This window comes from Desmodus rotundus, chromosome X (genome assembly GCF_022682495.2).
Source record: "Desmodus rotundus isolate HL8 chromosome X, HLdesRot8A.1, whole genome shotgun sequence".
Classification (NCBI taxonomy): Eukaryota; Metazoa; Chordata; class Mammalia; order Chiroptera; family Phyllostomidae; genus Desmodus; species Desmodus rotundus.
Window position 1 is genome coordinate 10,180,164 of NC_071400.1, and position 19,503 is coordinate 10,199,666.

General features: G+C 40.1%; 1 protein-coding gene across 5 annotated transcripts in view; it reads right to left on the reverse strand.

Annotated features, from left to right (window-relative positions):
* NEXMIF (neurite extension and migration factor) overlaps nucleotides 1-19,503 on the reverse strand; it is a 150,624-nt gene that overhangs the window by 15,340 nt on the left and 115,781 nt on the right. The window contains exons 1-2 of one of the 5 annotated variants that reach the window (XM_024555280.3): nucleotides 7,916-8,047; nucleotides 856-915 (exon numbers count right to left, since the gene is read on the reverse strand). The exons of 2 other annotated variants lie outside the window; for them this stretch is intronic. The gene's annotated coding sequence lies outside the window, so the exon portion shown is untranslated. Of the gene's footprint in view, nucleotides 1-855; nucleotides 916-1,791; nucleotides 1,854-7,915; nucleotides 8,048-19,503 lie in introns of those variants that run through there. 2 more of the 5 variants (XM_045191256.2, XM_071220239.1) reach the window with 2 other exon arrangements.

The following is a 19,503-nucleotide window of genomic DNA, read 5'->3' on the forward strand; positions in this document are numbered from 1 at the left end:
CTTTGGGACTTGAGTAGTGATGGTCTTTGGGATACCATTTAAATGAATTCAACAACTGACTAGGTTTCACTTGTGGTCATGTTAGTATCATGCACTGCAGCAGAAAAGACAGGTGAATCATACTAGATCTATGTTCTCAAGGTATTCAGAATATATTGGGAAAAACAAGTTATAGACAAATTCTAACAAATGTATGATACGGTAAAAGAGACACAACATTTGAGATGACCTTTAAAAATGGTCTTTCAAGAGGTATGTATGGGGAAGTACAGAGGAAAGAAAGGCATTCCAGGCTAAAGGAACTTTATCAGATGTCATGAGTCTCTCTGCATTACAGTCTATTCTGTAAACAATGGCTACAAAATCATAGGCCTGAGAACTTGCTTTAAACATTTCTGTTTTGCCTTGCATTTAACACCATTCTTAATCTCTCAGCCTCTCAAGTTCTGTTCTCCTTTCATTCTGTTTGCCTCCTATACTCCCCAAATATTCTAACCTTCTCTGTTCCCTTAATATGCTTGATCATTTTTTGGTTTCCAGGCTTCTTGCACTTGATATTCTCTCTACCTAGGATGCTTCCCCCAACCTCCCCCCTTTCCCCATTCCTCCCCTTTCTAGCTTCCTCTTCACTTCACTCTCCCATTCCTTCAATTTTTCATTGACACCTTCCTCGATTCTCCCCACCTCAAAATTAGTTTCTTCCCTTCTTTGTGTTCTCAAAGAACTTTCATTTCCTCTGTGTTCATATAAACTTCATATAAACATTACTTATTTATATCTGATAACCTCATAAGACTTAGTGTCCTACAACTCTACAAGGCTTAGCTCAGAGAGTACTTAGAACATGATACGTACTCTGTAAAAGTTGATTAGATGATGATGTTGAATGGTGATACCTTGATCAGCCACAGCAATCTTGAGAAAGAAGAACAAAGTTGGAGGTATCACACTACCTGATATCAAACTACATTACAAGACCCTAATGATCAAGTCAGGATGGTACTGGCATCAAAATAAACATATAGATCAATGGAGCAGACTAGAGAGCCTAGAAATAAGCCCACACTTATGTGGATAATTCATATATGACAAAAGAGGCAAGAACATACAATGGGGGAAGACATTTTATTCAATAAATGGTTTTGGGAAATTTGGACAGATATATGCAAAAAAATGAAATTAGACCACCTTAAAAATGGATTAAAGACTTAAATGTAAGTCTTGAAACCAAAGACTCCTGGAAAAAAAACATAGGCAGTAAACTCTCAGGCACTTCTCTTAGCAATATATTTTCTGATATAGCTCCACAGGTAAAGGAAACAAAAGAACAAATAAATATATGGGATTACATCAAAGTAAAATGTTTTTGCACAGCAAAAGAAATCATCAACAAAATAAAAAGACAACCTACTAAATGGAAGAAGATATTTGCCAATGATACATTTGATAAAAAGTTAATATCCAAAATTATAAATTACTCATGCAACTCAACACCAACCCCCCCCCCCCAAACAATCCAATTAAAAAATGGACAGAGGAGCTGAATAGACCCTTGTCCAAAGAGGATGTACAGAAGACCAACAGATATATGTAAAGATGCTCAGCATCACTAATCATCAGAGAAACACAAGTTAAAATCACTGTGTGATATTACTTCACACCTGCCAAAGTGATTATCATCAATAAATCATCAAATAACAAGTGTTGGCGAGGATGTGAAGAAAAGGGAAACTGCATTGCTGGTGGGAATGCAAATTGGTGCAGCCAGTATGGAAAACAGTATGGAGTTACCTCAAAAAATTTAAAACTGTAACGATGTTATAACTCAGCCATTCCTCTTCTCGGTATATATCTGAAGAAATCCAAAATACAAATGTGAAAGGATAAATATATCCTATATTCATTGCAACATTATTTACAATAACCAAGATATGGAGGCATTCTAAATGCCATCAATAGATGAGTGGAAAAGATGATGTGGTACACACAAGGGTTGGCAAAAGTAGGTTTACAGTTCTGAGCATGCAAAACAGTTTATGAGGTCTGTCCAGAAAGTATCCAGCCATGTAATATGAAAAAATAGACATTTATTGAAGAAGATACAAGATACAAGAAACATTGTATATAGTACAATGGTGCCTCAGTCCCCTTCAAAGTAGGCACCTTGGGACCTCACACAGTTCTCCCAGTCACCATCAGCTGCCCCATTGTATTTTGCTGAATCTTATCAACAGTCTGAAGTCTCTTCCCTTTCAAAGGTGATTTTAGTTTTGGGAAAAGCCAGAAGTTTCAGGGCACCAAATCTGGGCTGTGAAGAAGCTGAGTCACCTGGGTAATTTGATGTCTCACCAAAAAGCTCTGCACAAGACATGATGCATGAGCAGGTGTGTTATTGTGATGAAGCTGCCAATCACCAGTTGCCCATAGCTGTGGCCTTTTGTATCATCCAAATGGTTTCTGTGGAGGAATGTTCAAGTCATGCAAGATTTGATGCAGACCTGTTGCTCTATTTGCTCAGTCATTTTGAATGCAGTGACCACACAGTACACATGCTCACTCAACTGCATCTACCACCCCCACTGACTGGTACAGTGAAGTTGTCATTGTTCACACATGCGCATTCCAGTCCACTCTCCTTGGCTGCCAGGTTACAGTGATGTTGCACAAACAGTTCTCATTATATTAACAATGGTTGGACTTTTTTCTGGACAGGCCTCATTACTCTTGTATCATTATTTATTATTATATTATTTATTTGTATTACAACTGTAACCCTACTTTTGCCCACCCCTGTATGTAATGGAAAATTATTTGGTCATAGAAAATATGAAATATTACCATGTATGACAGCATGAATGGACCTAGAAGGTATTATGCTAAGTGAAATAAATCAGTCATAGAAAGACAAATACCATGTGATTTTACTTATATGTGGATCTAAAGAACCATATAAACAAACAAAACAGAAACAGACTCATGGATACAGAGAACAGACTGAGGGTTGTCAGAGGGGAAGGGTTGGGGGGTTGAATGAAAAAGGGATTAAGAAGTACAGATTGATAATTAGAGAATAGTCACAGGGATGTAAAGTACAGCACAGGGAAAATAGTCAATAATATGATAATAACTGTGTATGGTATCAGGTGGGCCCTGGAAATATCTGGGGGGTGGGGGACACTTTGTAAAGTGTATGATTGTCTAACCACTATGCTATATACCTGAAAGTAATATAAAATAATATCGAATATCTATAAAAATAAAAAATAACAAGGCATAAAAGGAAATACAGCAAAGCTAATAAAATTTGGATCCACTCAAGCAACCTAGCCATATGTGTGATATAGACAATAATCGAAGACATTCCCATACTCTGACACAAAGTACCACTTTAGATATGGGCCCATAGCAACAAGGAACATGGCCTGCTTATGGACTCAAGCCATGTTGAGGAACCTTTTTGTAAAGGACAGAGAGATACGCTCAAGAATGACAGACTTTGGGCACTGGAGAAATGCTGTAGTTAAAAAAAAAATCTTAAGAACCAATCTATAGTTTTTTTTTTTCTCAGCTAAAGTCATGACACTTTTGCAAAGCAATTAAGATACATGTAAATTAGCCTAAGTAGATGAGTGATCTTGCTTTTAGAAACTTGGCAATACTTCTCCCAACTTATACAACAACAGTAACAACAATAACAACAACATCAAAAACAAAACAGGTTTTCTTCAGGAAGGCTCTGCCATATTTCTCCAGGACTCTGCCCAGAGTTTGAAAGCCAGACGACATGACACTCAACTCAGTTGGATTTTATTGCCTGTTGTACTCTTTTCCCATAAGGCTGGTTCCCTTTTCATTTTGTTGATGTTTTCTTTAGCCGTGCAGAAGCTTTTTATGTGACAAAGTCCCATTTGTTTATTCTTTCCTTTATGTCCCTTGCTCTAGGGGACATATTGGTGAAAATATTGCTGTGTGGAGTATCTGAGATTTTCCTGCCTATGTTCTCCTCTGGGACTTTTACGGTGTTGTGACTTATATTTAAATCTTTTATCCATCTTCAATTTATTTTTGTGTATGGTGTAAGTTGGTGAGAAAGCCTAGAGAAGACATATTCTTATACATGTTTGCTGGTGGAAACATGTCAGGTGCAGAAGCCATTCACTGATTCAACTCTGGGAACTCACTACATTTTAAACCTATAAACTAATCACTTAATGTTAAAATTTTGTTTGAGAGACAAATTTTTCACTAAAATCACTTACGATGCCAGAGTTCTGACTGGTTAAAAAAAGCATAATGTGACCTTGTGACTCCAGTTGAATTTGTTTTCTTTTCTTTAGCTATATCTTGTTTTCAAAAGTCTTTCTCCATGCCTACCATATCCTACAAGGGGAGCTATCAAATGGTTTTTTGGTAGTAGGTACCTCTTTCTACTCTAATTCACCCTGCACATTGCTTCCTAACACAATATTTTCTTATCAATCTCCTGGCTCAAGAACTCATGAGTCATCATTTCTCATTGCGTCAAATCCAGTCTTCTCTACCAGGCTTTCAAGGACTTCCATAATCTGGCTTCACCATACCTCAGCAGCCTTGCATAGTACCATGGACAGCATTCGGCATACTTACTATCCCAACATAGGCAAGGTCCCCCTTCCTCTCTGCCTCTCTAAACTCTACCTTTCAAGGTTCAGCTCATTAACAAAAAACGTATTTATTCTATGTGTTATGGATGCAACCAGAATTGAGCTCCTGGAAAGCAGGCTTTCAGGATTTCATACCTAGCACCACACCATGCCTCTACCACAGAGCTGGGTATGCAAGAAAAGATCAGTAAATCCTTGCTGCTATTTCCTTTGGGGAATTTAGAACACAGATTTTATATAGTTTATATTTGAAATGGCTGAGGGAATATAGATACGGTCTCCATCTAGGTTTGTTACATTTTACTAATTGCTTTTAAAGTACTTCTTCCACCAGAGCTATTCTGCTTTAATTACTCTTGGATATTCTTTAGGGAATTTCACCAAGATACCAAAGAAAAGTGAAATCTATCTACATTCAAGTGACGTAATTGTTATTGGCTTTAGTATCAAACATAGGTAAAGGTTAGATTTTTTTCTTCCCTAATGTCAACTTTAATCAAAGTATCCAGATGAGCTAAAACCTAAGCAAACCTGGGTCTATAAGTAGGCCTGAAACTATACAATGTAATCTATTTGGAATAATGGTTCATGTTTGTGATAAAATTTGGTGCTTTTTGACATTTCTTAACTAAAATCTCCTTACATTTTTCTCATCATTTTATAGGTCATAAAGCATTTCATAGGTTATAAAGCATTCATATGTGTAATTTTATCAGATCTGTGCAATACAACTATAAAGCAGGTTTTATTTCTTTTTTATGTAAGGTGAAACAAATTCAGAATCACAGAAGTTACAAAATCTACCCAAGGCCTCAAAGCTAGAAAGTGGTGGATATAATACCTGAACCAAGAGCATAGAGAAGTTGGGCAGAGAAGGGAGGTTACAGCACAGTGGGGGCCCTGGTGACACAACTGAACATCAACTGTATGTTAAATACTGTCAGATGACACAAACGTGAACTGTGATCCTTAGCTTTACAGCACATAAATGTGCAAGAAATATATGTAAAGGCTGGACAACTGTTAGTTAAAAGAAAACTAAGTCCAAAATGTAGTCTTCAGACCTGTGCTCCTCCTATTATTCCACACTCCCACAATTCTGTTATAAGGGCACAGATTACACTTATCACCTTCTGTTTCTTCTCCCTTTAGCTTTCAGACGCTTCCTTTTGGAACAGTTACAAGGCAGATTTTGGTGAACTTCCACCTCCCTCCAGAAAAAAAGAATAAGAGCATACGGTATTGGTTGGAAAAGAACATTGGGACAGGTTGCTAGGATCTCCTGCAGGGACAACTGAATTAGGAGGTTGGTGGTGTGAACAGATGAGAGCAGGAGTTTTATATTTTTGTCTACTTCCAAGTATGCAATATAGCATATTTTGTTCAAATAGGGTATTGAACAAAAAACCATAAGAATTATGTTTAGAGAGAGACTCAGAGGAAGAGTAGATGGAGAGAGAGGTGAGGGAGGAGAGCAGGGACACAGAACAAGAGAGAAGTGTCAGGTTTGGTGTATGTGGAATTTACACTAAGATGTTCCCTCGTTCAGGGTTTGGTGTAGCTCTGTTATTGAAGTCCAGTGGTTTTTCAACATTTGCTATTCTTTAGGACAGGGCAGGGATATGGACATTTGAAAGCCTGGACAGTAGGTAAGAATTTGAGTTCCCTGAACCAAATGGTGACTGAATGACAGAGGCTAAATTCAGAGATGAAAAAGGTTGAGGGGAGGGTGATTTAAGGACACATGCTCTCCCTCAGGAGCTCCATTTTCTTTCAACTCCCCTAATTCAGGGTGCCAGAGAGAGGCCTCAAGGGCTGGCAGCATCTGCTAGGCAAGGCAAAATCCTCATTATCATGACAAAGAGTTCAGAAACTTTCAAAATTGAAAGAGAGCTCCTGGCCGTAGGTTTGGAAATTTGGCAACTAACATTTTATGCTACCGAGTGAGTTACAATATTTAATAAAATATACTTCATATTAAAAGTTGACCAAGCCAGGAGGCAGAAGGTTTAGGGACTTAGATCACTGCCATCAGTTGTAACTTCCAAAAGGATGGCAGACCAGAAAACTCTTAAGTCTTCCTACTACAGACAATTCCTCCATATGAAGCCACCTGCATGGGCCTTTACGTCCTACCACATCACATCCCGAAATTTCTGCATGGCTTTTGGGATCTGCCTCAAACAATTCCTGATGCCCTGGTTATCAGGCTTGGTCTCATCACTCCACATATCATGCTCTTACTCCTATCTTACAATGTGCTTTTACTGCCAGCTCTGTCTTGAACACCTTCCCCCTGTATTTTGTTCAGTGAAATTAGATCCATATGTCAAAGTCTACCAGCTTCTTAAAGCCTTTCCTGACTATTAGAGACTTTGCTTACCTCCCTCCTGCTGAAGGGTAAATGGCATCTGCAATAAGAAGTCAGGACAAGGGAAACAGGGCAGTAGAGAATTTAAAATAGTAATACAGGACTAGGAGAAAATTTGAATTCAAGTTCCAGGTCTGCCAGTAATAGAGTAACTAAGTTTGGTAAAGTTATCTAAACTTCAAGCATTTGTTTCCTACTTTATTTCAGCTCCATTATTCACTACTTGCCTGCTATATGTCAGTTGTTGATGAAGTCTATCTAGATTTTTCCATTGAAAATTTTATAGTCTCATAAATAAGATATGCATATTAATAATTAGAATAAAAATAGGAAAAGTTGTTAAATAGCAAGAGATAATCACAGAAAGTTTCTCAAGCAGTCAGAGGAAGTTAAAATTAAATTTCCCTTTGTAGAAAATAGCATTTGAACTTGGCTTTGGAACCTGAACAAAAAATATTCTAAAGATCAAATAATGTATAGGAAAGTGTTAGAAAAGTACAAAATGCCATACAAATACAAGGGCTAGTATTTTAACTGGGGTGAAGGGTAGGAGACACTGTCTTAAGAAATGATAAGGTATAACAAGGAATTCCTTCTTTTTTATTGAGTTTATTGGGGTGACATGGGCTCACAAAACCATATAGATTTCAAGTGTACAACTGGACAAAACATCTGCACACTGCATCCTATGTCCATCCCCCAAAGCAAAGTGTCTTTACATCCCCATTTATCCCTCCTTTGCCGGCTTCCACCTTTCCTAACCTCCCTTTCCCTCTGGCTATCACCATACTGTTGTCTGTATCTATGTGATATATGTATACATTGCTTAATCCCTTCACCACTTTTCACCCAGCCCCCCAAACCCCCTCCACTTTGACAGCTATCAGTCTTTAAATACAACCTGTCAAATACTTCAGAAGGAGCAATGGGTTTTCTTAATGGCAGAACATCCATGTATTCTCTGTCCTTTTCTGCCTGCACACAAAAGAGCCTGTGTTAAAACATATATGAAAACTTTTCATGTCCACTTGGAACAGAGGGCTCAGAAATAGCCTCAGAAAATGCCCAATAAGTTAGACAGCAGAGGGCTGATTTGAACAGAACCACTGACATGGCTCACATACCTCTAAGACAAAGGGTAAAAGAACATACCAGCAAGACAGATGAGCTAATTTTAGCTTACATGCAGAATAAGGGCAACCGCCTCAGGTTCCCCTCTTGGGTAGTTGGGGTGGGGGTGGGGGTGGGGCAGCTACGCAGGTATAAAGCAGAGGAAGTGCCTGACAGCAGCTAAAATATTCTTAACATGCACTTCCCCACCAATGTAACATCAGGAGCCTAGTCTATCTATAAGATCCACCCTTCCCCAAGCTGTTCTCCAGTCTACTAGCTGTCATTGCCACCTGGGTTCAGATAACATAGACTATCCCTTGGTAAATGCTTCTAGCAGTTTTAGATATGACTATGTATGCCTCCTCAGGATCACTTTCCTTGCCCTCCTTCAGAAAAGGAAACCATCTCAGTGCACAATGCCCAAACTTCCTTTCCATAGTCTTTTCCTTCATCCTTTGAGGACAAATTTTTTTTAAGATTTTATTTATTTATTTTTAGAGACAGGGGAAGGGAGGGAGAAAGAGAGGGACAGAAACATCAATGTGTGGTTGCCTCTCATGTGGCCCCCACTGGGGAGCTGGCCCACAGCCCAGGCATGTGCCTGACTGGGAATTGAACTGGTAACCCTTTAGATCGCAGCCCACGCTCAGTCCACTGAGTTCCACCAGTCAGGGCTCGAGGACAATTAAAAAAAAAAACCATTTGAAATCATTTTTTATTTTTCAATTACAGTTGACATACAACATAATATTAGTTTCAGGGTTGCAGCTCTGTGATTTGACATTTATATAACCTGCAAAGTGATCACCCAGATAACTCTAGTACCTATTTGACATACACAGGTATTACATTATTGACTAAATCACCTATGCTGTACTTTATATTCCCATGACTATTTTGTAACTACCAATTTATACTTCTTAATCTCTTCACCTTTTTTACCCATCTACCCAAATCTCCTCCCATCTGGAACCCCTCAGTTTATTCTCTGTATCTATGAATTTGTTTCTGTTTTGTTTGTTCTTTTATTCTGCCTTTTAGATTTCACATATAAGTGAAATCATACGGCATGTGTCTTCCTCTGTCTGACTTATTTCACTCAGCATAATACCCTCTTCAGTGGTGTCCAGCCTTTTGGTGTCTGTGCACCACACTGGAAGAATTGTCTTGGGCCACACATTAAATACATTGTGACATGTAATCACAAAAAAATCTCATAATGTTTAAAGTAAATTTATGACTTTGTGTTGGGCTGCATTCACAGCCATCCTGGGCTGTATGCAGCCCTTGGGCCACAAGTTGAACATTCCTGCTAGATCCATCATGTTGTTGCTGATGGCAAGACTTCACTCTTTTTATGGCTGAATCATATTCCATTGAATATATGTACCATTACCTCTTTATCCATCCATCTATTAACAGACACATGGGCTGCTTCCATATCTTGGCTATTATAAATAATGCTGCAATGAATGCATATTTCTTTTCCAATTAGTGTTTTGGGTTTCTTTGAATAAATACCCAATACTGAGATTGCTGGGTCCTTCTTTGTCTCTTGTTATGGGCTTTGTTTTAAAGTCTTTTGTCTGGTATAAATATTTGTTTATATTTAAACAATACCCAACTTTCTTGTTTACTTCCATTTTCATAAAACATCTTTTTCCATCCCTTTACTTTCAGCCTGTGTATATCTTTCAATCTGAAGTGAATCTCTAACAGACAGCATATGTAAGGGTCTTGTTTTCTTATCCATTTAGTCACCTTATGTCTTTTGAATGAAGCATTTAATCCATTTCCATTTAAAGTAATTGTTGATAAATGTGTAGTTGTTATCATTTTATTATTCATATTTTTATCTTCTTAAAGAAGACCTTTTAACATTTCCTATAGTACTGGTTTGGTGGTGATGAACCCTTTTAGCTTTTTATTGTCTGGGAAGCTCTTTATCTGTCCTTCGATTCTAACTGATAGCTTTGCTAGGTAGTGTAATCTTGATTGTAGGTCCTTGCTTTTCATCACTTTGAATATTTCTTGCCAATCTCGACTGGCATGCAAAGGTTTTGTTGATAAATCAGCTGATAGTCTTATGGGAGCTCCCTTGTAGGTAACTGCTTTTCTCTTGCTGCTTTTAAGATTCTCTCTTTGTTTTTAACCTTTGCATTCTAATTATGATGTGTCTTGGTGTGGGCCTCTTTGGGTTCATTTGTTTGGGACTCTCTGTACTTCCTGGGATTTCCTTTGCCAGGTTAGGAGAATTTCCAGTCATTATTTCTTCAAATAGGGTTTCAACTTCTTGCTCCCTCTTCTCTTGCTAGTATCCCTTTAATGCAAATATTGGCCTCTGGACCAACTTGATGTTGGCCCAGAGGTCCCTTAAACCACCCATATATATATATATACATATACATATATATATATGATTTGTTGATTTCTTCTAATGTATTTTTCATTTCAGTGATTGGTTCTTTTTATGACCTCTATCTCCATTTTTATGTTTCCTATTTATTTGTTAAAGTTCTCACTGAGATCATTGAGCATCCTTACAACCTGTATTTAGAACTCTGCATCTGGTAGATTTCTTATCTCCATTTCGTTTAGTTTTGTTTTCCTGGAGTTTTCTCCTGTTATTTAATTTTGGACATGTTTCTTTGTCTTCTCATTTTGGCTGCCTGCCTGTGTTTGTTTCTATGTATTAGGTCAAGCTGCTACCTCTCCCAGTCTTGGTAGAATGGACTCATGTAGTAGGTGCCCTGTGGGACCCAGTGGCAGAGTCTCCCTGGTCACCTGAGACAGTTGATCTAGATGTGTCCTTTGTGTGGAATATGTGTGCCTTCCTGTTGTAGTTGTGCCTTGATTGCTGTTGGCTCATCAGTGGGAAGGAGTGACCCTCAGGCTGTTTGGTTGTGAGGACTGGCTGTGACTACAGTGGAGGAGCTGTTGTGCAGGGACTGACCTTATGGAGCAGGATTCAGTTTATTGGAGCTCCCATACCTGTGGAGTCTGCCCTTTGAATATGTCATTTGTGAAGGTGTCTGGGTAGTGCTCTGGTGTGGTCTGAAGCTGGCCAGCAGGTATGTTGGTTCTGGGCCTTCTTGAGAGGAGGTACAGGCCAAAATCAGCCACTGCCTGTGCCCTGCTTGGGGACACTTGGTATGAACTACAATAAGATCTTCAGGTGGTTGCCATTTGTGCTGGGCTTGGAGGTTCCTGGGAGAGGCTAAGCTACAAACTGAGCCTGGCTGCCTCTAGTGCAGGGTTTGGGGCTGCTTAGCAAGAGGTATAGGGCATGCTGAGACCAGATCCTGCTTGTTTGGCATTTATGAACATTTGGGAGATTTTATGAAAGTTTGTAGCATGAGCCAAGGCAGGTTGTTTGTTTGGAAAAGCCACTGGAAGGCACTTGGTTGGGCCTGCAAGTTGGGTGGGGTCTCAGGGAATCACCAGGGCAGGGCAAATGGTATTAACCATGTTGATGGAGACTCTGATATAGCACCTGCCTGCCAGCTCTGTGTAGGGATGGCTCAGTAAAGGAATAATGGCCTCTGCCAGCCCTTCTGTCTGGGAAAAAGGTGCCCCCCAGCCCTTGCCCTGAAGCCAGATAATACAGTTCTTCCTCATATGTGCTTGGTGCCTTTTGAGCTGCTGCCCCAGCACTGGAGCTCCGAAGGAGTCTGAGTAAGTTAGAGCATAAGCCATTTAAGAGGAATGCCTGGGACTCCAGAAGCACTCCATCTCACTCAGCCACAATCTGTGTTGGTTTTCACAGCCAGAAATTACGGCGATTTCTTTTTCTGGCTCTGGAATCCTGGGCTGGGAGGCCTGGTGTGGGACTGGGACACCTTGCTCCTCCGGGGAGACCTCTGCAGCCAAGATATTCCTCCTGATTTTTAACCAGCACATGTCAGTGTGGAGCCAGCTTGTTCCACATTTCTACCCCTCCTACCAGGATCGATGTGGTTTCTTCTGTATATCCTTAGTTATAGGACTTCTATTAGCGAGGCATCATGTGGTTCTGAATGATGGGTGTTTTGTAGTTAGTTGTATTTTGATGTGGTTGAGGGAAAAGGTGAGTACAGCATTTAACTACTCTGCCCTCTTGACTGCAAGGTCAGAAGACAATTAAAAAAATCAGGACTTGGTTAGCCTGGTATTCAACTCAAAATGATATTCCAACAGCTTTCAGATTCAAATAACTTCATCTCAATTCAATTCAGATTCAAAATCACTATTGGTATTAGTCATCATATTATGAAGCATCATCCTTCACTGGGCTTTGCTCAGGATTTGCTGGGAAGAAGTTGTCTATGCCTTTCTCCAAAAGCTCAATTTTGCACCATTCTAGGGAGGGTCACATCTTTGCCAAAATTCTATTGTCAGTAGTGGAACAATTTGGCATGTGCTCTATCTATCTATCTATCTATCTATCTATCTATCTATCTTTCTATCACCTAGGTAGCTATCTAGCTACTGATAAGAAAGTACATTTTAAACTGGAGATGGACAGAATGGTTCTAGTTACAAAATTATCTCTATCAGAGGAAAATAAAATTCTCGGTGGGATTTTTTCACAGCCTCCTATTTACTGATCTTAGGAGTGCCTTGCAAATTTTCATTCTTACCCAGTCACAACCTAGAACAGCTCTAGCCCTCCTTAATTATTTTTAATCATAATAATCCCAGGCAGTTCCTCTGAAAGGGCCCATGCATGGATTTACTTGGACTCACTTCTTCTGAGCTCTCACGCTGGACTAGCAGGTGGAAAGGAATCAAGGATAAATGGGGAGGGACTGAGTTGGCTGGCATCAGGGCAAAACCCAGTGGGGGGCAACTTTCTGCCAGACATGGCAGAGGCCATTGCTACTTTGCTGAGAACGCTCCCTCTAAAAAAAACACCAATGGGTAGGAGCCATATCTGAGTCTCCATTAACCTGGCTATCACTGTTCACCACACCCTAGTGCTTCCCTGAAACCCATCCCACCCAACTTACAGACCCACCCAAGCTGTTTCCAACTGCCAGCAACACCACTCTACCGTGCTTGGGTACTACAGAGGGGTCATCTGGATGCACCTAGCAGGGACTTTGGGGGCCCTCTTTTTCTGGTGAAACTTTTGGTGGAGACCCAGACAGTGACTAAACTGTGTGGCTTTGGAAAGAGAGCTGGTCCCCCCAACTTGAGTGCATAGCCAGTACCCCTTCCTCCACCTGTTGATTTACTCCACCTGTTGATTGGCTGCATCCTGCTGAGTTCAGTGACACAGGGGAACCAGAAGGCCAGGCAGAGCTGGGATGTTCAAACCATGTCTCCTGAGGAAGCCTTCACCCAGGAATCAGATGGGAAGGTGTTGATGTGTGTGGCTACATCATGAGGGGCAACTCTTACCTCCCTGTGAGCTCAGCCCATGCTACCCTGGAAAGGGTAAGAAGTGCCCATCCAGCTCCTACAGGCTTGAGGTCACCATCCCCAACAGGAGACTGGATCAGCCATGCCAAGACCTGTACATTCCACCCTGCTGGGGTCAGTTCTCTGAGGGTAAGGGGGACTGACTCAGAGCTGGGACATTCAAAGCGTGAGTCCCTCAAAGTGTGAGAGGCTATTGTCTGGAACCGGGATGAAGTGCTCAGTTCTCTCCTGTGGGCTGGGCTGTCATCAACCGCAGTAGGAGGCTCTTGATCTGTTCCCCTGAGCCCAGGCTGGCTGAGGTTGCTTCTGTAGACAGGATGGCTGACTGCACCCAATCTGGATCTGCAGTGAGCCCTTCCAGTGGTAACTAAAGTTGAAGACTTTGGCAAAGACTGAGTGATTTGGTTCAGGAATGGGGACCATTTCCCCTTCATTGAGTGTCTGACTGTGTGATCCCCAAGTAGGGGACACACTAGTCCTGTCCTCCCAAACTCAGTTGCCCCTCCATACCAAGCTACAACCTGTGGAAAGGGCTGTGGTTTGTGGCTATCCAGGGCCCACTCTACAGTCCTTCTTCAGAAGCCTCTGGAGGAAAACCATGCAACGTCAAAGGGAGGTAGAGCAGCTGACAGGTGGAGGCAAACCTCCAGGAGCCTTGGTACTTTCACAGATCTTCCTCCAGCTCAAAGCTGGAGGAAGCCAATCCTTATACACAGATGGGCCCCCACCACACATACCCAGGTACAGTAGACACAGCTACAACCTGTGAATAGTATGGTAGCTCCAGACACGTATCTCAAAACTGGTTACACACAATGTCTGACATCAACCTGTACCTTAACCATGACCAAGTGGACCAGAACCAACACAAGAGGTGGGCTTCACACCACACTAGAGCTTTACCCAACTAGCTACACAAGCAACACACCCAAAGGACGATTCTGGTAGGCACCAGACCTTGTTGAAAACAACTCTGCCTTGATGGAGGGCAACCCCTGCATAGTATCTCATACCTGTTGATCAAGGTTTATGTACATAGTCAGCCAGCCTGAAGTTTTAATTCCACCCACAAAAGAACCAAAGCACTCAAAATTCAACTACAGAAGGAGGGTGTACATAACCCAGAAGAAACATTCTTGGAGCACAAAGTTCAGGTGATCTAGAAGGTTGTGCCACTGAGCCCAACCAGACACCTTCATCATAAAGCCATTGTAACAAGTTTGGGAGTCACATCAGATCTACTTAATACACAGAGACAAAATGGGGAAACAAACAAACAAAAAGGCTCCAAATAAAAGAACCAGAGAAATGGCCAGAAAAAATAGCTAAATAAAGTGGAAGCAACTAAAATACCAGACACAGAGTTTAAAACAATGGTTATAAGGATGCTCAAGGAACTTAGGGGAAGAATAGATTATCTCAATGACAACTTAAACAAAAGATAGTAGGCATTAAAAAGGACATAGAAACCATAAAAAAGAACCAGTCAGAAATGAAAAACAGAGTATCTGAAATGAAGAATAAATTTAAAGGAATCAACAGCAGGTTAAATGAGGTAGAGTACTGAATCAGTGATTTAGTGGACAAGATAACAGTTAGCACCCAAGCAGAGCATCAAAAACAAAAGAGAATTTAAAAAAATGAGAAAATCTAAGGGGCCTCTGAGACAATATCAAGCATAACAATATCTCCATCAGAGGGGTACCAGAAAAAACAGACAGTGAAACTCTTTGAAGGAATAATGGTTGAAAACTTCCCCTAACCTGGTGAAGAAAAAAGTCACACAAGTCCAGGCAACACAGAATCCCAATCAAGATGAACCCAAGAGACCTACACAAAGAGACATCATAATTAAACCAGCAAAGGTTAGAGATCAAGAGAGAACCATAAGGCAGCAAGAAAAGACAGTTAACTACAAGGGAGTTCCCATTAGGCTGTCTGATGATTTCTCAACAGAAACACTTCAGGCCAGAAGGGTTTGGCATGAAATATACAAAGGGATAAAAAGCAAGGACCTGCAACCAACACTGGTCTCTCCAGCAAGACTATCATTTAAAATTGAAGGCAAAATAGGTAGGTAGATGTGCTTTGCTTCCTTGCACAACCAAAAGAAATACAATAACCAATTTAAAAACAAAAAACAAGATCTTGCAGAAAATTGAACTGTATGAAGTCTGACAACCAAGGAGTTAAAGAAGAAACACTCATTCAGACCCGTATGAGGGGCAGAGATGGGAAGCTGAGACAGACAGGACACACAGCAAGGCAGTGGGCTAGGTGGTAGAGGTGGCAGCTGGCGGGCTGGGCAGTCCCACATTCATGTGCGGATAAGCCAGGAGGAACAACTGGGGAGCAAGACAGACAGTGCAACTCAGGGTTCCAGTGCAAGAAACTACAGCCTCAAAACCTCTGGTTGTAAAAATCTGTGGGAATTGCAGTGGTGGGAGAAATTCCCAGCCTCACAGGAGTGTTCACTCATGGGGAGAGACCCATGGGGTCCTAGAATGTACACAACCCCCCCACCTGGGAATCACTACCAGAAGGGCCCAATATGCTTGTGGGTAGTGGGAAAAGTGACTGAAAGTGGCACAAAAGCCAATCAAGTGGCATTGTTCCCGCTCTGACCCTTCCCCCACAGAAAACACCACATCGTAGCAAAGTGGGTTGCCCTGCCCTGGAAAATACCTAAGACTCTATCTCTTACAATGTAACAGGCGTGCCAAGACAAAAAATATTGCCCAAATGGAAGAACAGATCAAAACTCCAGAAAAAGAACTAAGCGACAAGGAGACAGCCAACCTATCTGATGCAGAGTTCAAAACACTGGTAATCAGCATGCTCACAGAATTGATTGAGTATGGTCACAAAATAGAGGAAGAAGTGAAGGCTATACAAAGTGAAATAAAGAAAAATGTACAGGGAACCGACAGTGAAGGGAAGGAAACTGAGATTCAAATCAATGATTTGGAGCAAAAGGAAAAAATAAACATTCAACCAGAACAGAATGAAGAAACAAGAATTCCAAAAAATGAGGAGAGGCTTAGGAAACTCTGGGGCAACTTTAAACATTCCAACATCTGAATCATAGGAGTGCCAGAAGGAGAAGAGGAAGAACAAGAAATTGAAGACTTATTTGAACAAATAATGAAGGAGAAGTTCCCCAATCTGGCAAAGGAAATAGTCTTCCAGGAAGTCCAGGAAGCTCAGAGAGTCCCAAAGAAGCTGGACCCAAGGAGGAACACACCAAGGCACATCATAATTACATTACCCAAGATTAAAGAGAAGGAGAGAATCTTAGAAGCAGTAAGAGAAAAGGAGACAGTTACCTACAAAGGACTTCCCATAAGACTATCAGCTGATTTATCAAAGGAAACCTTATAGGCAAGAAGGCACTGGAAAGACGTATTTGAAGTCATGAAAGGCAAGGACCTACATCCAAGATGACTCTATCCAGCAAAGCTATCATTTAGAATGGAAGGGCAGATAAAGTGCTTCCCAGATAAGGTCAAGTGAAAGGAGTTCATCATCACCAAGTCCTTATTGTATGAAATGTTGAAGGGACTTATCTAAGAAAAGGAAGAAGATCAAAACTATGGACAGTAAAATGACAACAACCTCACAACCATCAACAAATGAACCCCAAAACAAAAACAAAAACAAACTAAGCAAACATCTAGAACAGGAACAGAGTCACAGAAATGGAGATCACATGGAGGGTTATCAGTGGGGAGGGGAAGGGGGGAGGATGGGGGAAAAGATACAGGGAATAAGAAGCATAATTGGTAGGTACAAAATAGACAGGGGGTGATTAAGAATAGTATGGGAAATGGAGAAGCCAAATAAATTATATGTACAACCCATGGACATGAACTAAGCGGGGGAAGGATTCTGGAGGCAAGAGGGTGAAGGCAGAGGAGGATAAAAGGTAGAAAAAAATGGGACAATTGTAATAGCATAATCAATAAAATATACTTAAAAAATAAAATTGAAGGCAAAATAAAGAGCTTCCCAAACCAAAGAGGCTAAAGGAGTTCCTTATCACCAAGACAATATTTTGAAAATATAAAATGTCTGCTTTAAGGAGAAGAAATACAGAGAAAGAGGAAGATGGGTATAAAAATAAAATGGCAATTAATATGTACCTATCAATAATAATCTTAAATGTAAATGGATTAAGTGGTTCAATCAACAGACATGAGGTAGCTGTATGGATAAGAAAGCAAGACCCATACATATGCTGTCTACAAGACACCCACATCAAAATTAAAGATACACACAGTGTGAAAGTGAAGGGATGGAAAAAATATTCTATGTAAATGGAAACAAAAAATAAAAGTTGGGATAGCAATACTTATAGCTGACAAAACAGACTTCAAAGCAAAGGCCAAAATAAGAGACAAAGAAGGTCACTACATAATACTAAAGGGATCAATCTAACAAGAGGATATAACCTTTGTAAACATATATGTACCCAACATGGGGCACCTTAATATATAAAGAAAATCTTGGTGGACTTTAAGGTAGAGACTGACAGCAATACAGTCATAGTAGGGGATTTTAACACCCCAATGTCATCAATCAATAGATCTTCCAGACAAAAAAATCAAGAAGGAAGCAGTGACCTTAAATGAAACACTGGATCAAGTGGATTTAATTGATATTTGCAGAACATTTGATCCCAAAGTAGCACAATATATATTCTTCTTTAGTGCACATAAGATAGTCTAAAAAATAGACTACGTGTCAGGACACAAAATAATTCTTAACAAATTCAAGAAGACTGGAATTACATCAAGCATCTTCTCAGATCACAATGGCATGAAACTAGAAATCATCTTCAATTAAAAAATGGAAAGACATTCAAATACATGGAGGCTAAATAGCATGCTACTAAAAAAATGAATGAGTTGATAATGAGATCTAAAAAGAAATAAAAATACTACCTAGAAACCAATGAAAACAAACATACGACAAACAAAAATCTGGGGACACGGCAAAAGCAGTCCTGAGAGGAAAGGTGGTAGTACTACAGGCCTATCTCAAGAAGAAAGAAAATCTCAAACAAGTAATCTAACCTTATATCTAAAAGAACTAGAAAAAGAACAACAAAAGCCCAGAGTAAGTGGAAGAAAATAATGAAGATCAGAGTGGAAATCAGTGACATAGAGACTAAAAAAAAAACAACAGAAAAGACCAATGAAACCAAAAGTTGGTTCTTTGAATGGGTAAACAAATTGATGGACCTTTAACCACTTATCAAGAAAAAAAAGAGAGGAAACACAAATAAATAAAATCAGAAATCAAAGAGGAGAAGAAACAATTAGTATTACAAAGGATTGTAAGGAAATACTATGAAGAACTATATGCCAACAAATCGGACAACTTGGGCAAAATGGATTAAATTCCTAGAAACATACCATCTTCACAAACTTAATCAGGAAGAATCAGAAAACCTGACTAGAACAAGCCCTGGCTGGTGTGGCTAGTGGACTGAGTGCCAGCCTGCAAACCAAAGGGTTGCCAGTTCAATTTCCAGTCAGGGCACATGCCTGGGTTGCAGGCCAGGTCCCCAGTAGGGGACATGTGAGAGGCAACCACACATCGATGTTTCTCTCCCTCTCTTTCTCCCTCTCTCTGTCTCTAAGAATAAATTAATTAATTAAAATTTAAAAAAAGAAAACCTGAATAGACCTATTACAACTAATGTAATTTAAGCAGTAATCGGAAAACTCCCAGCAAACAAAACCCCTGGACTAAATGACTTCCCAAGCAAATTTTACCAAACATTCGAAGAAGAACTAACACCTATACTTCTCAAACTATTCCAAGAAGTTCAGGAAGGAAGACTTCCAAGTTCTTTTTGTGAGGCCAGCATTATTCTAATTCCAAATCCAAAAGAGACAGTACAAAGAAAAAAAATTATAGGCCAATATCTCTGAGAAACATAAATGCAAAAATCCTCAACAAAATATT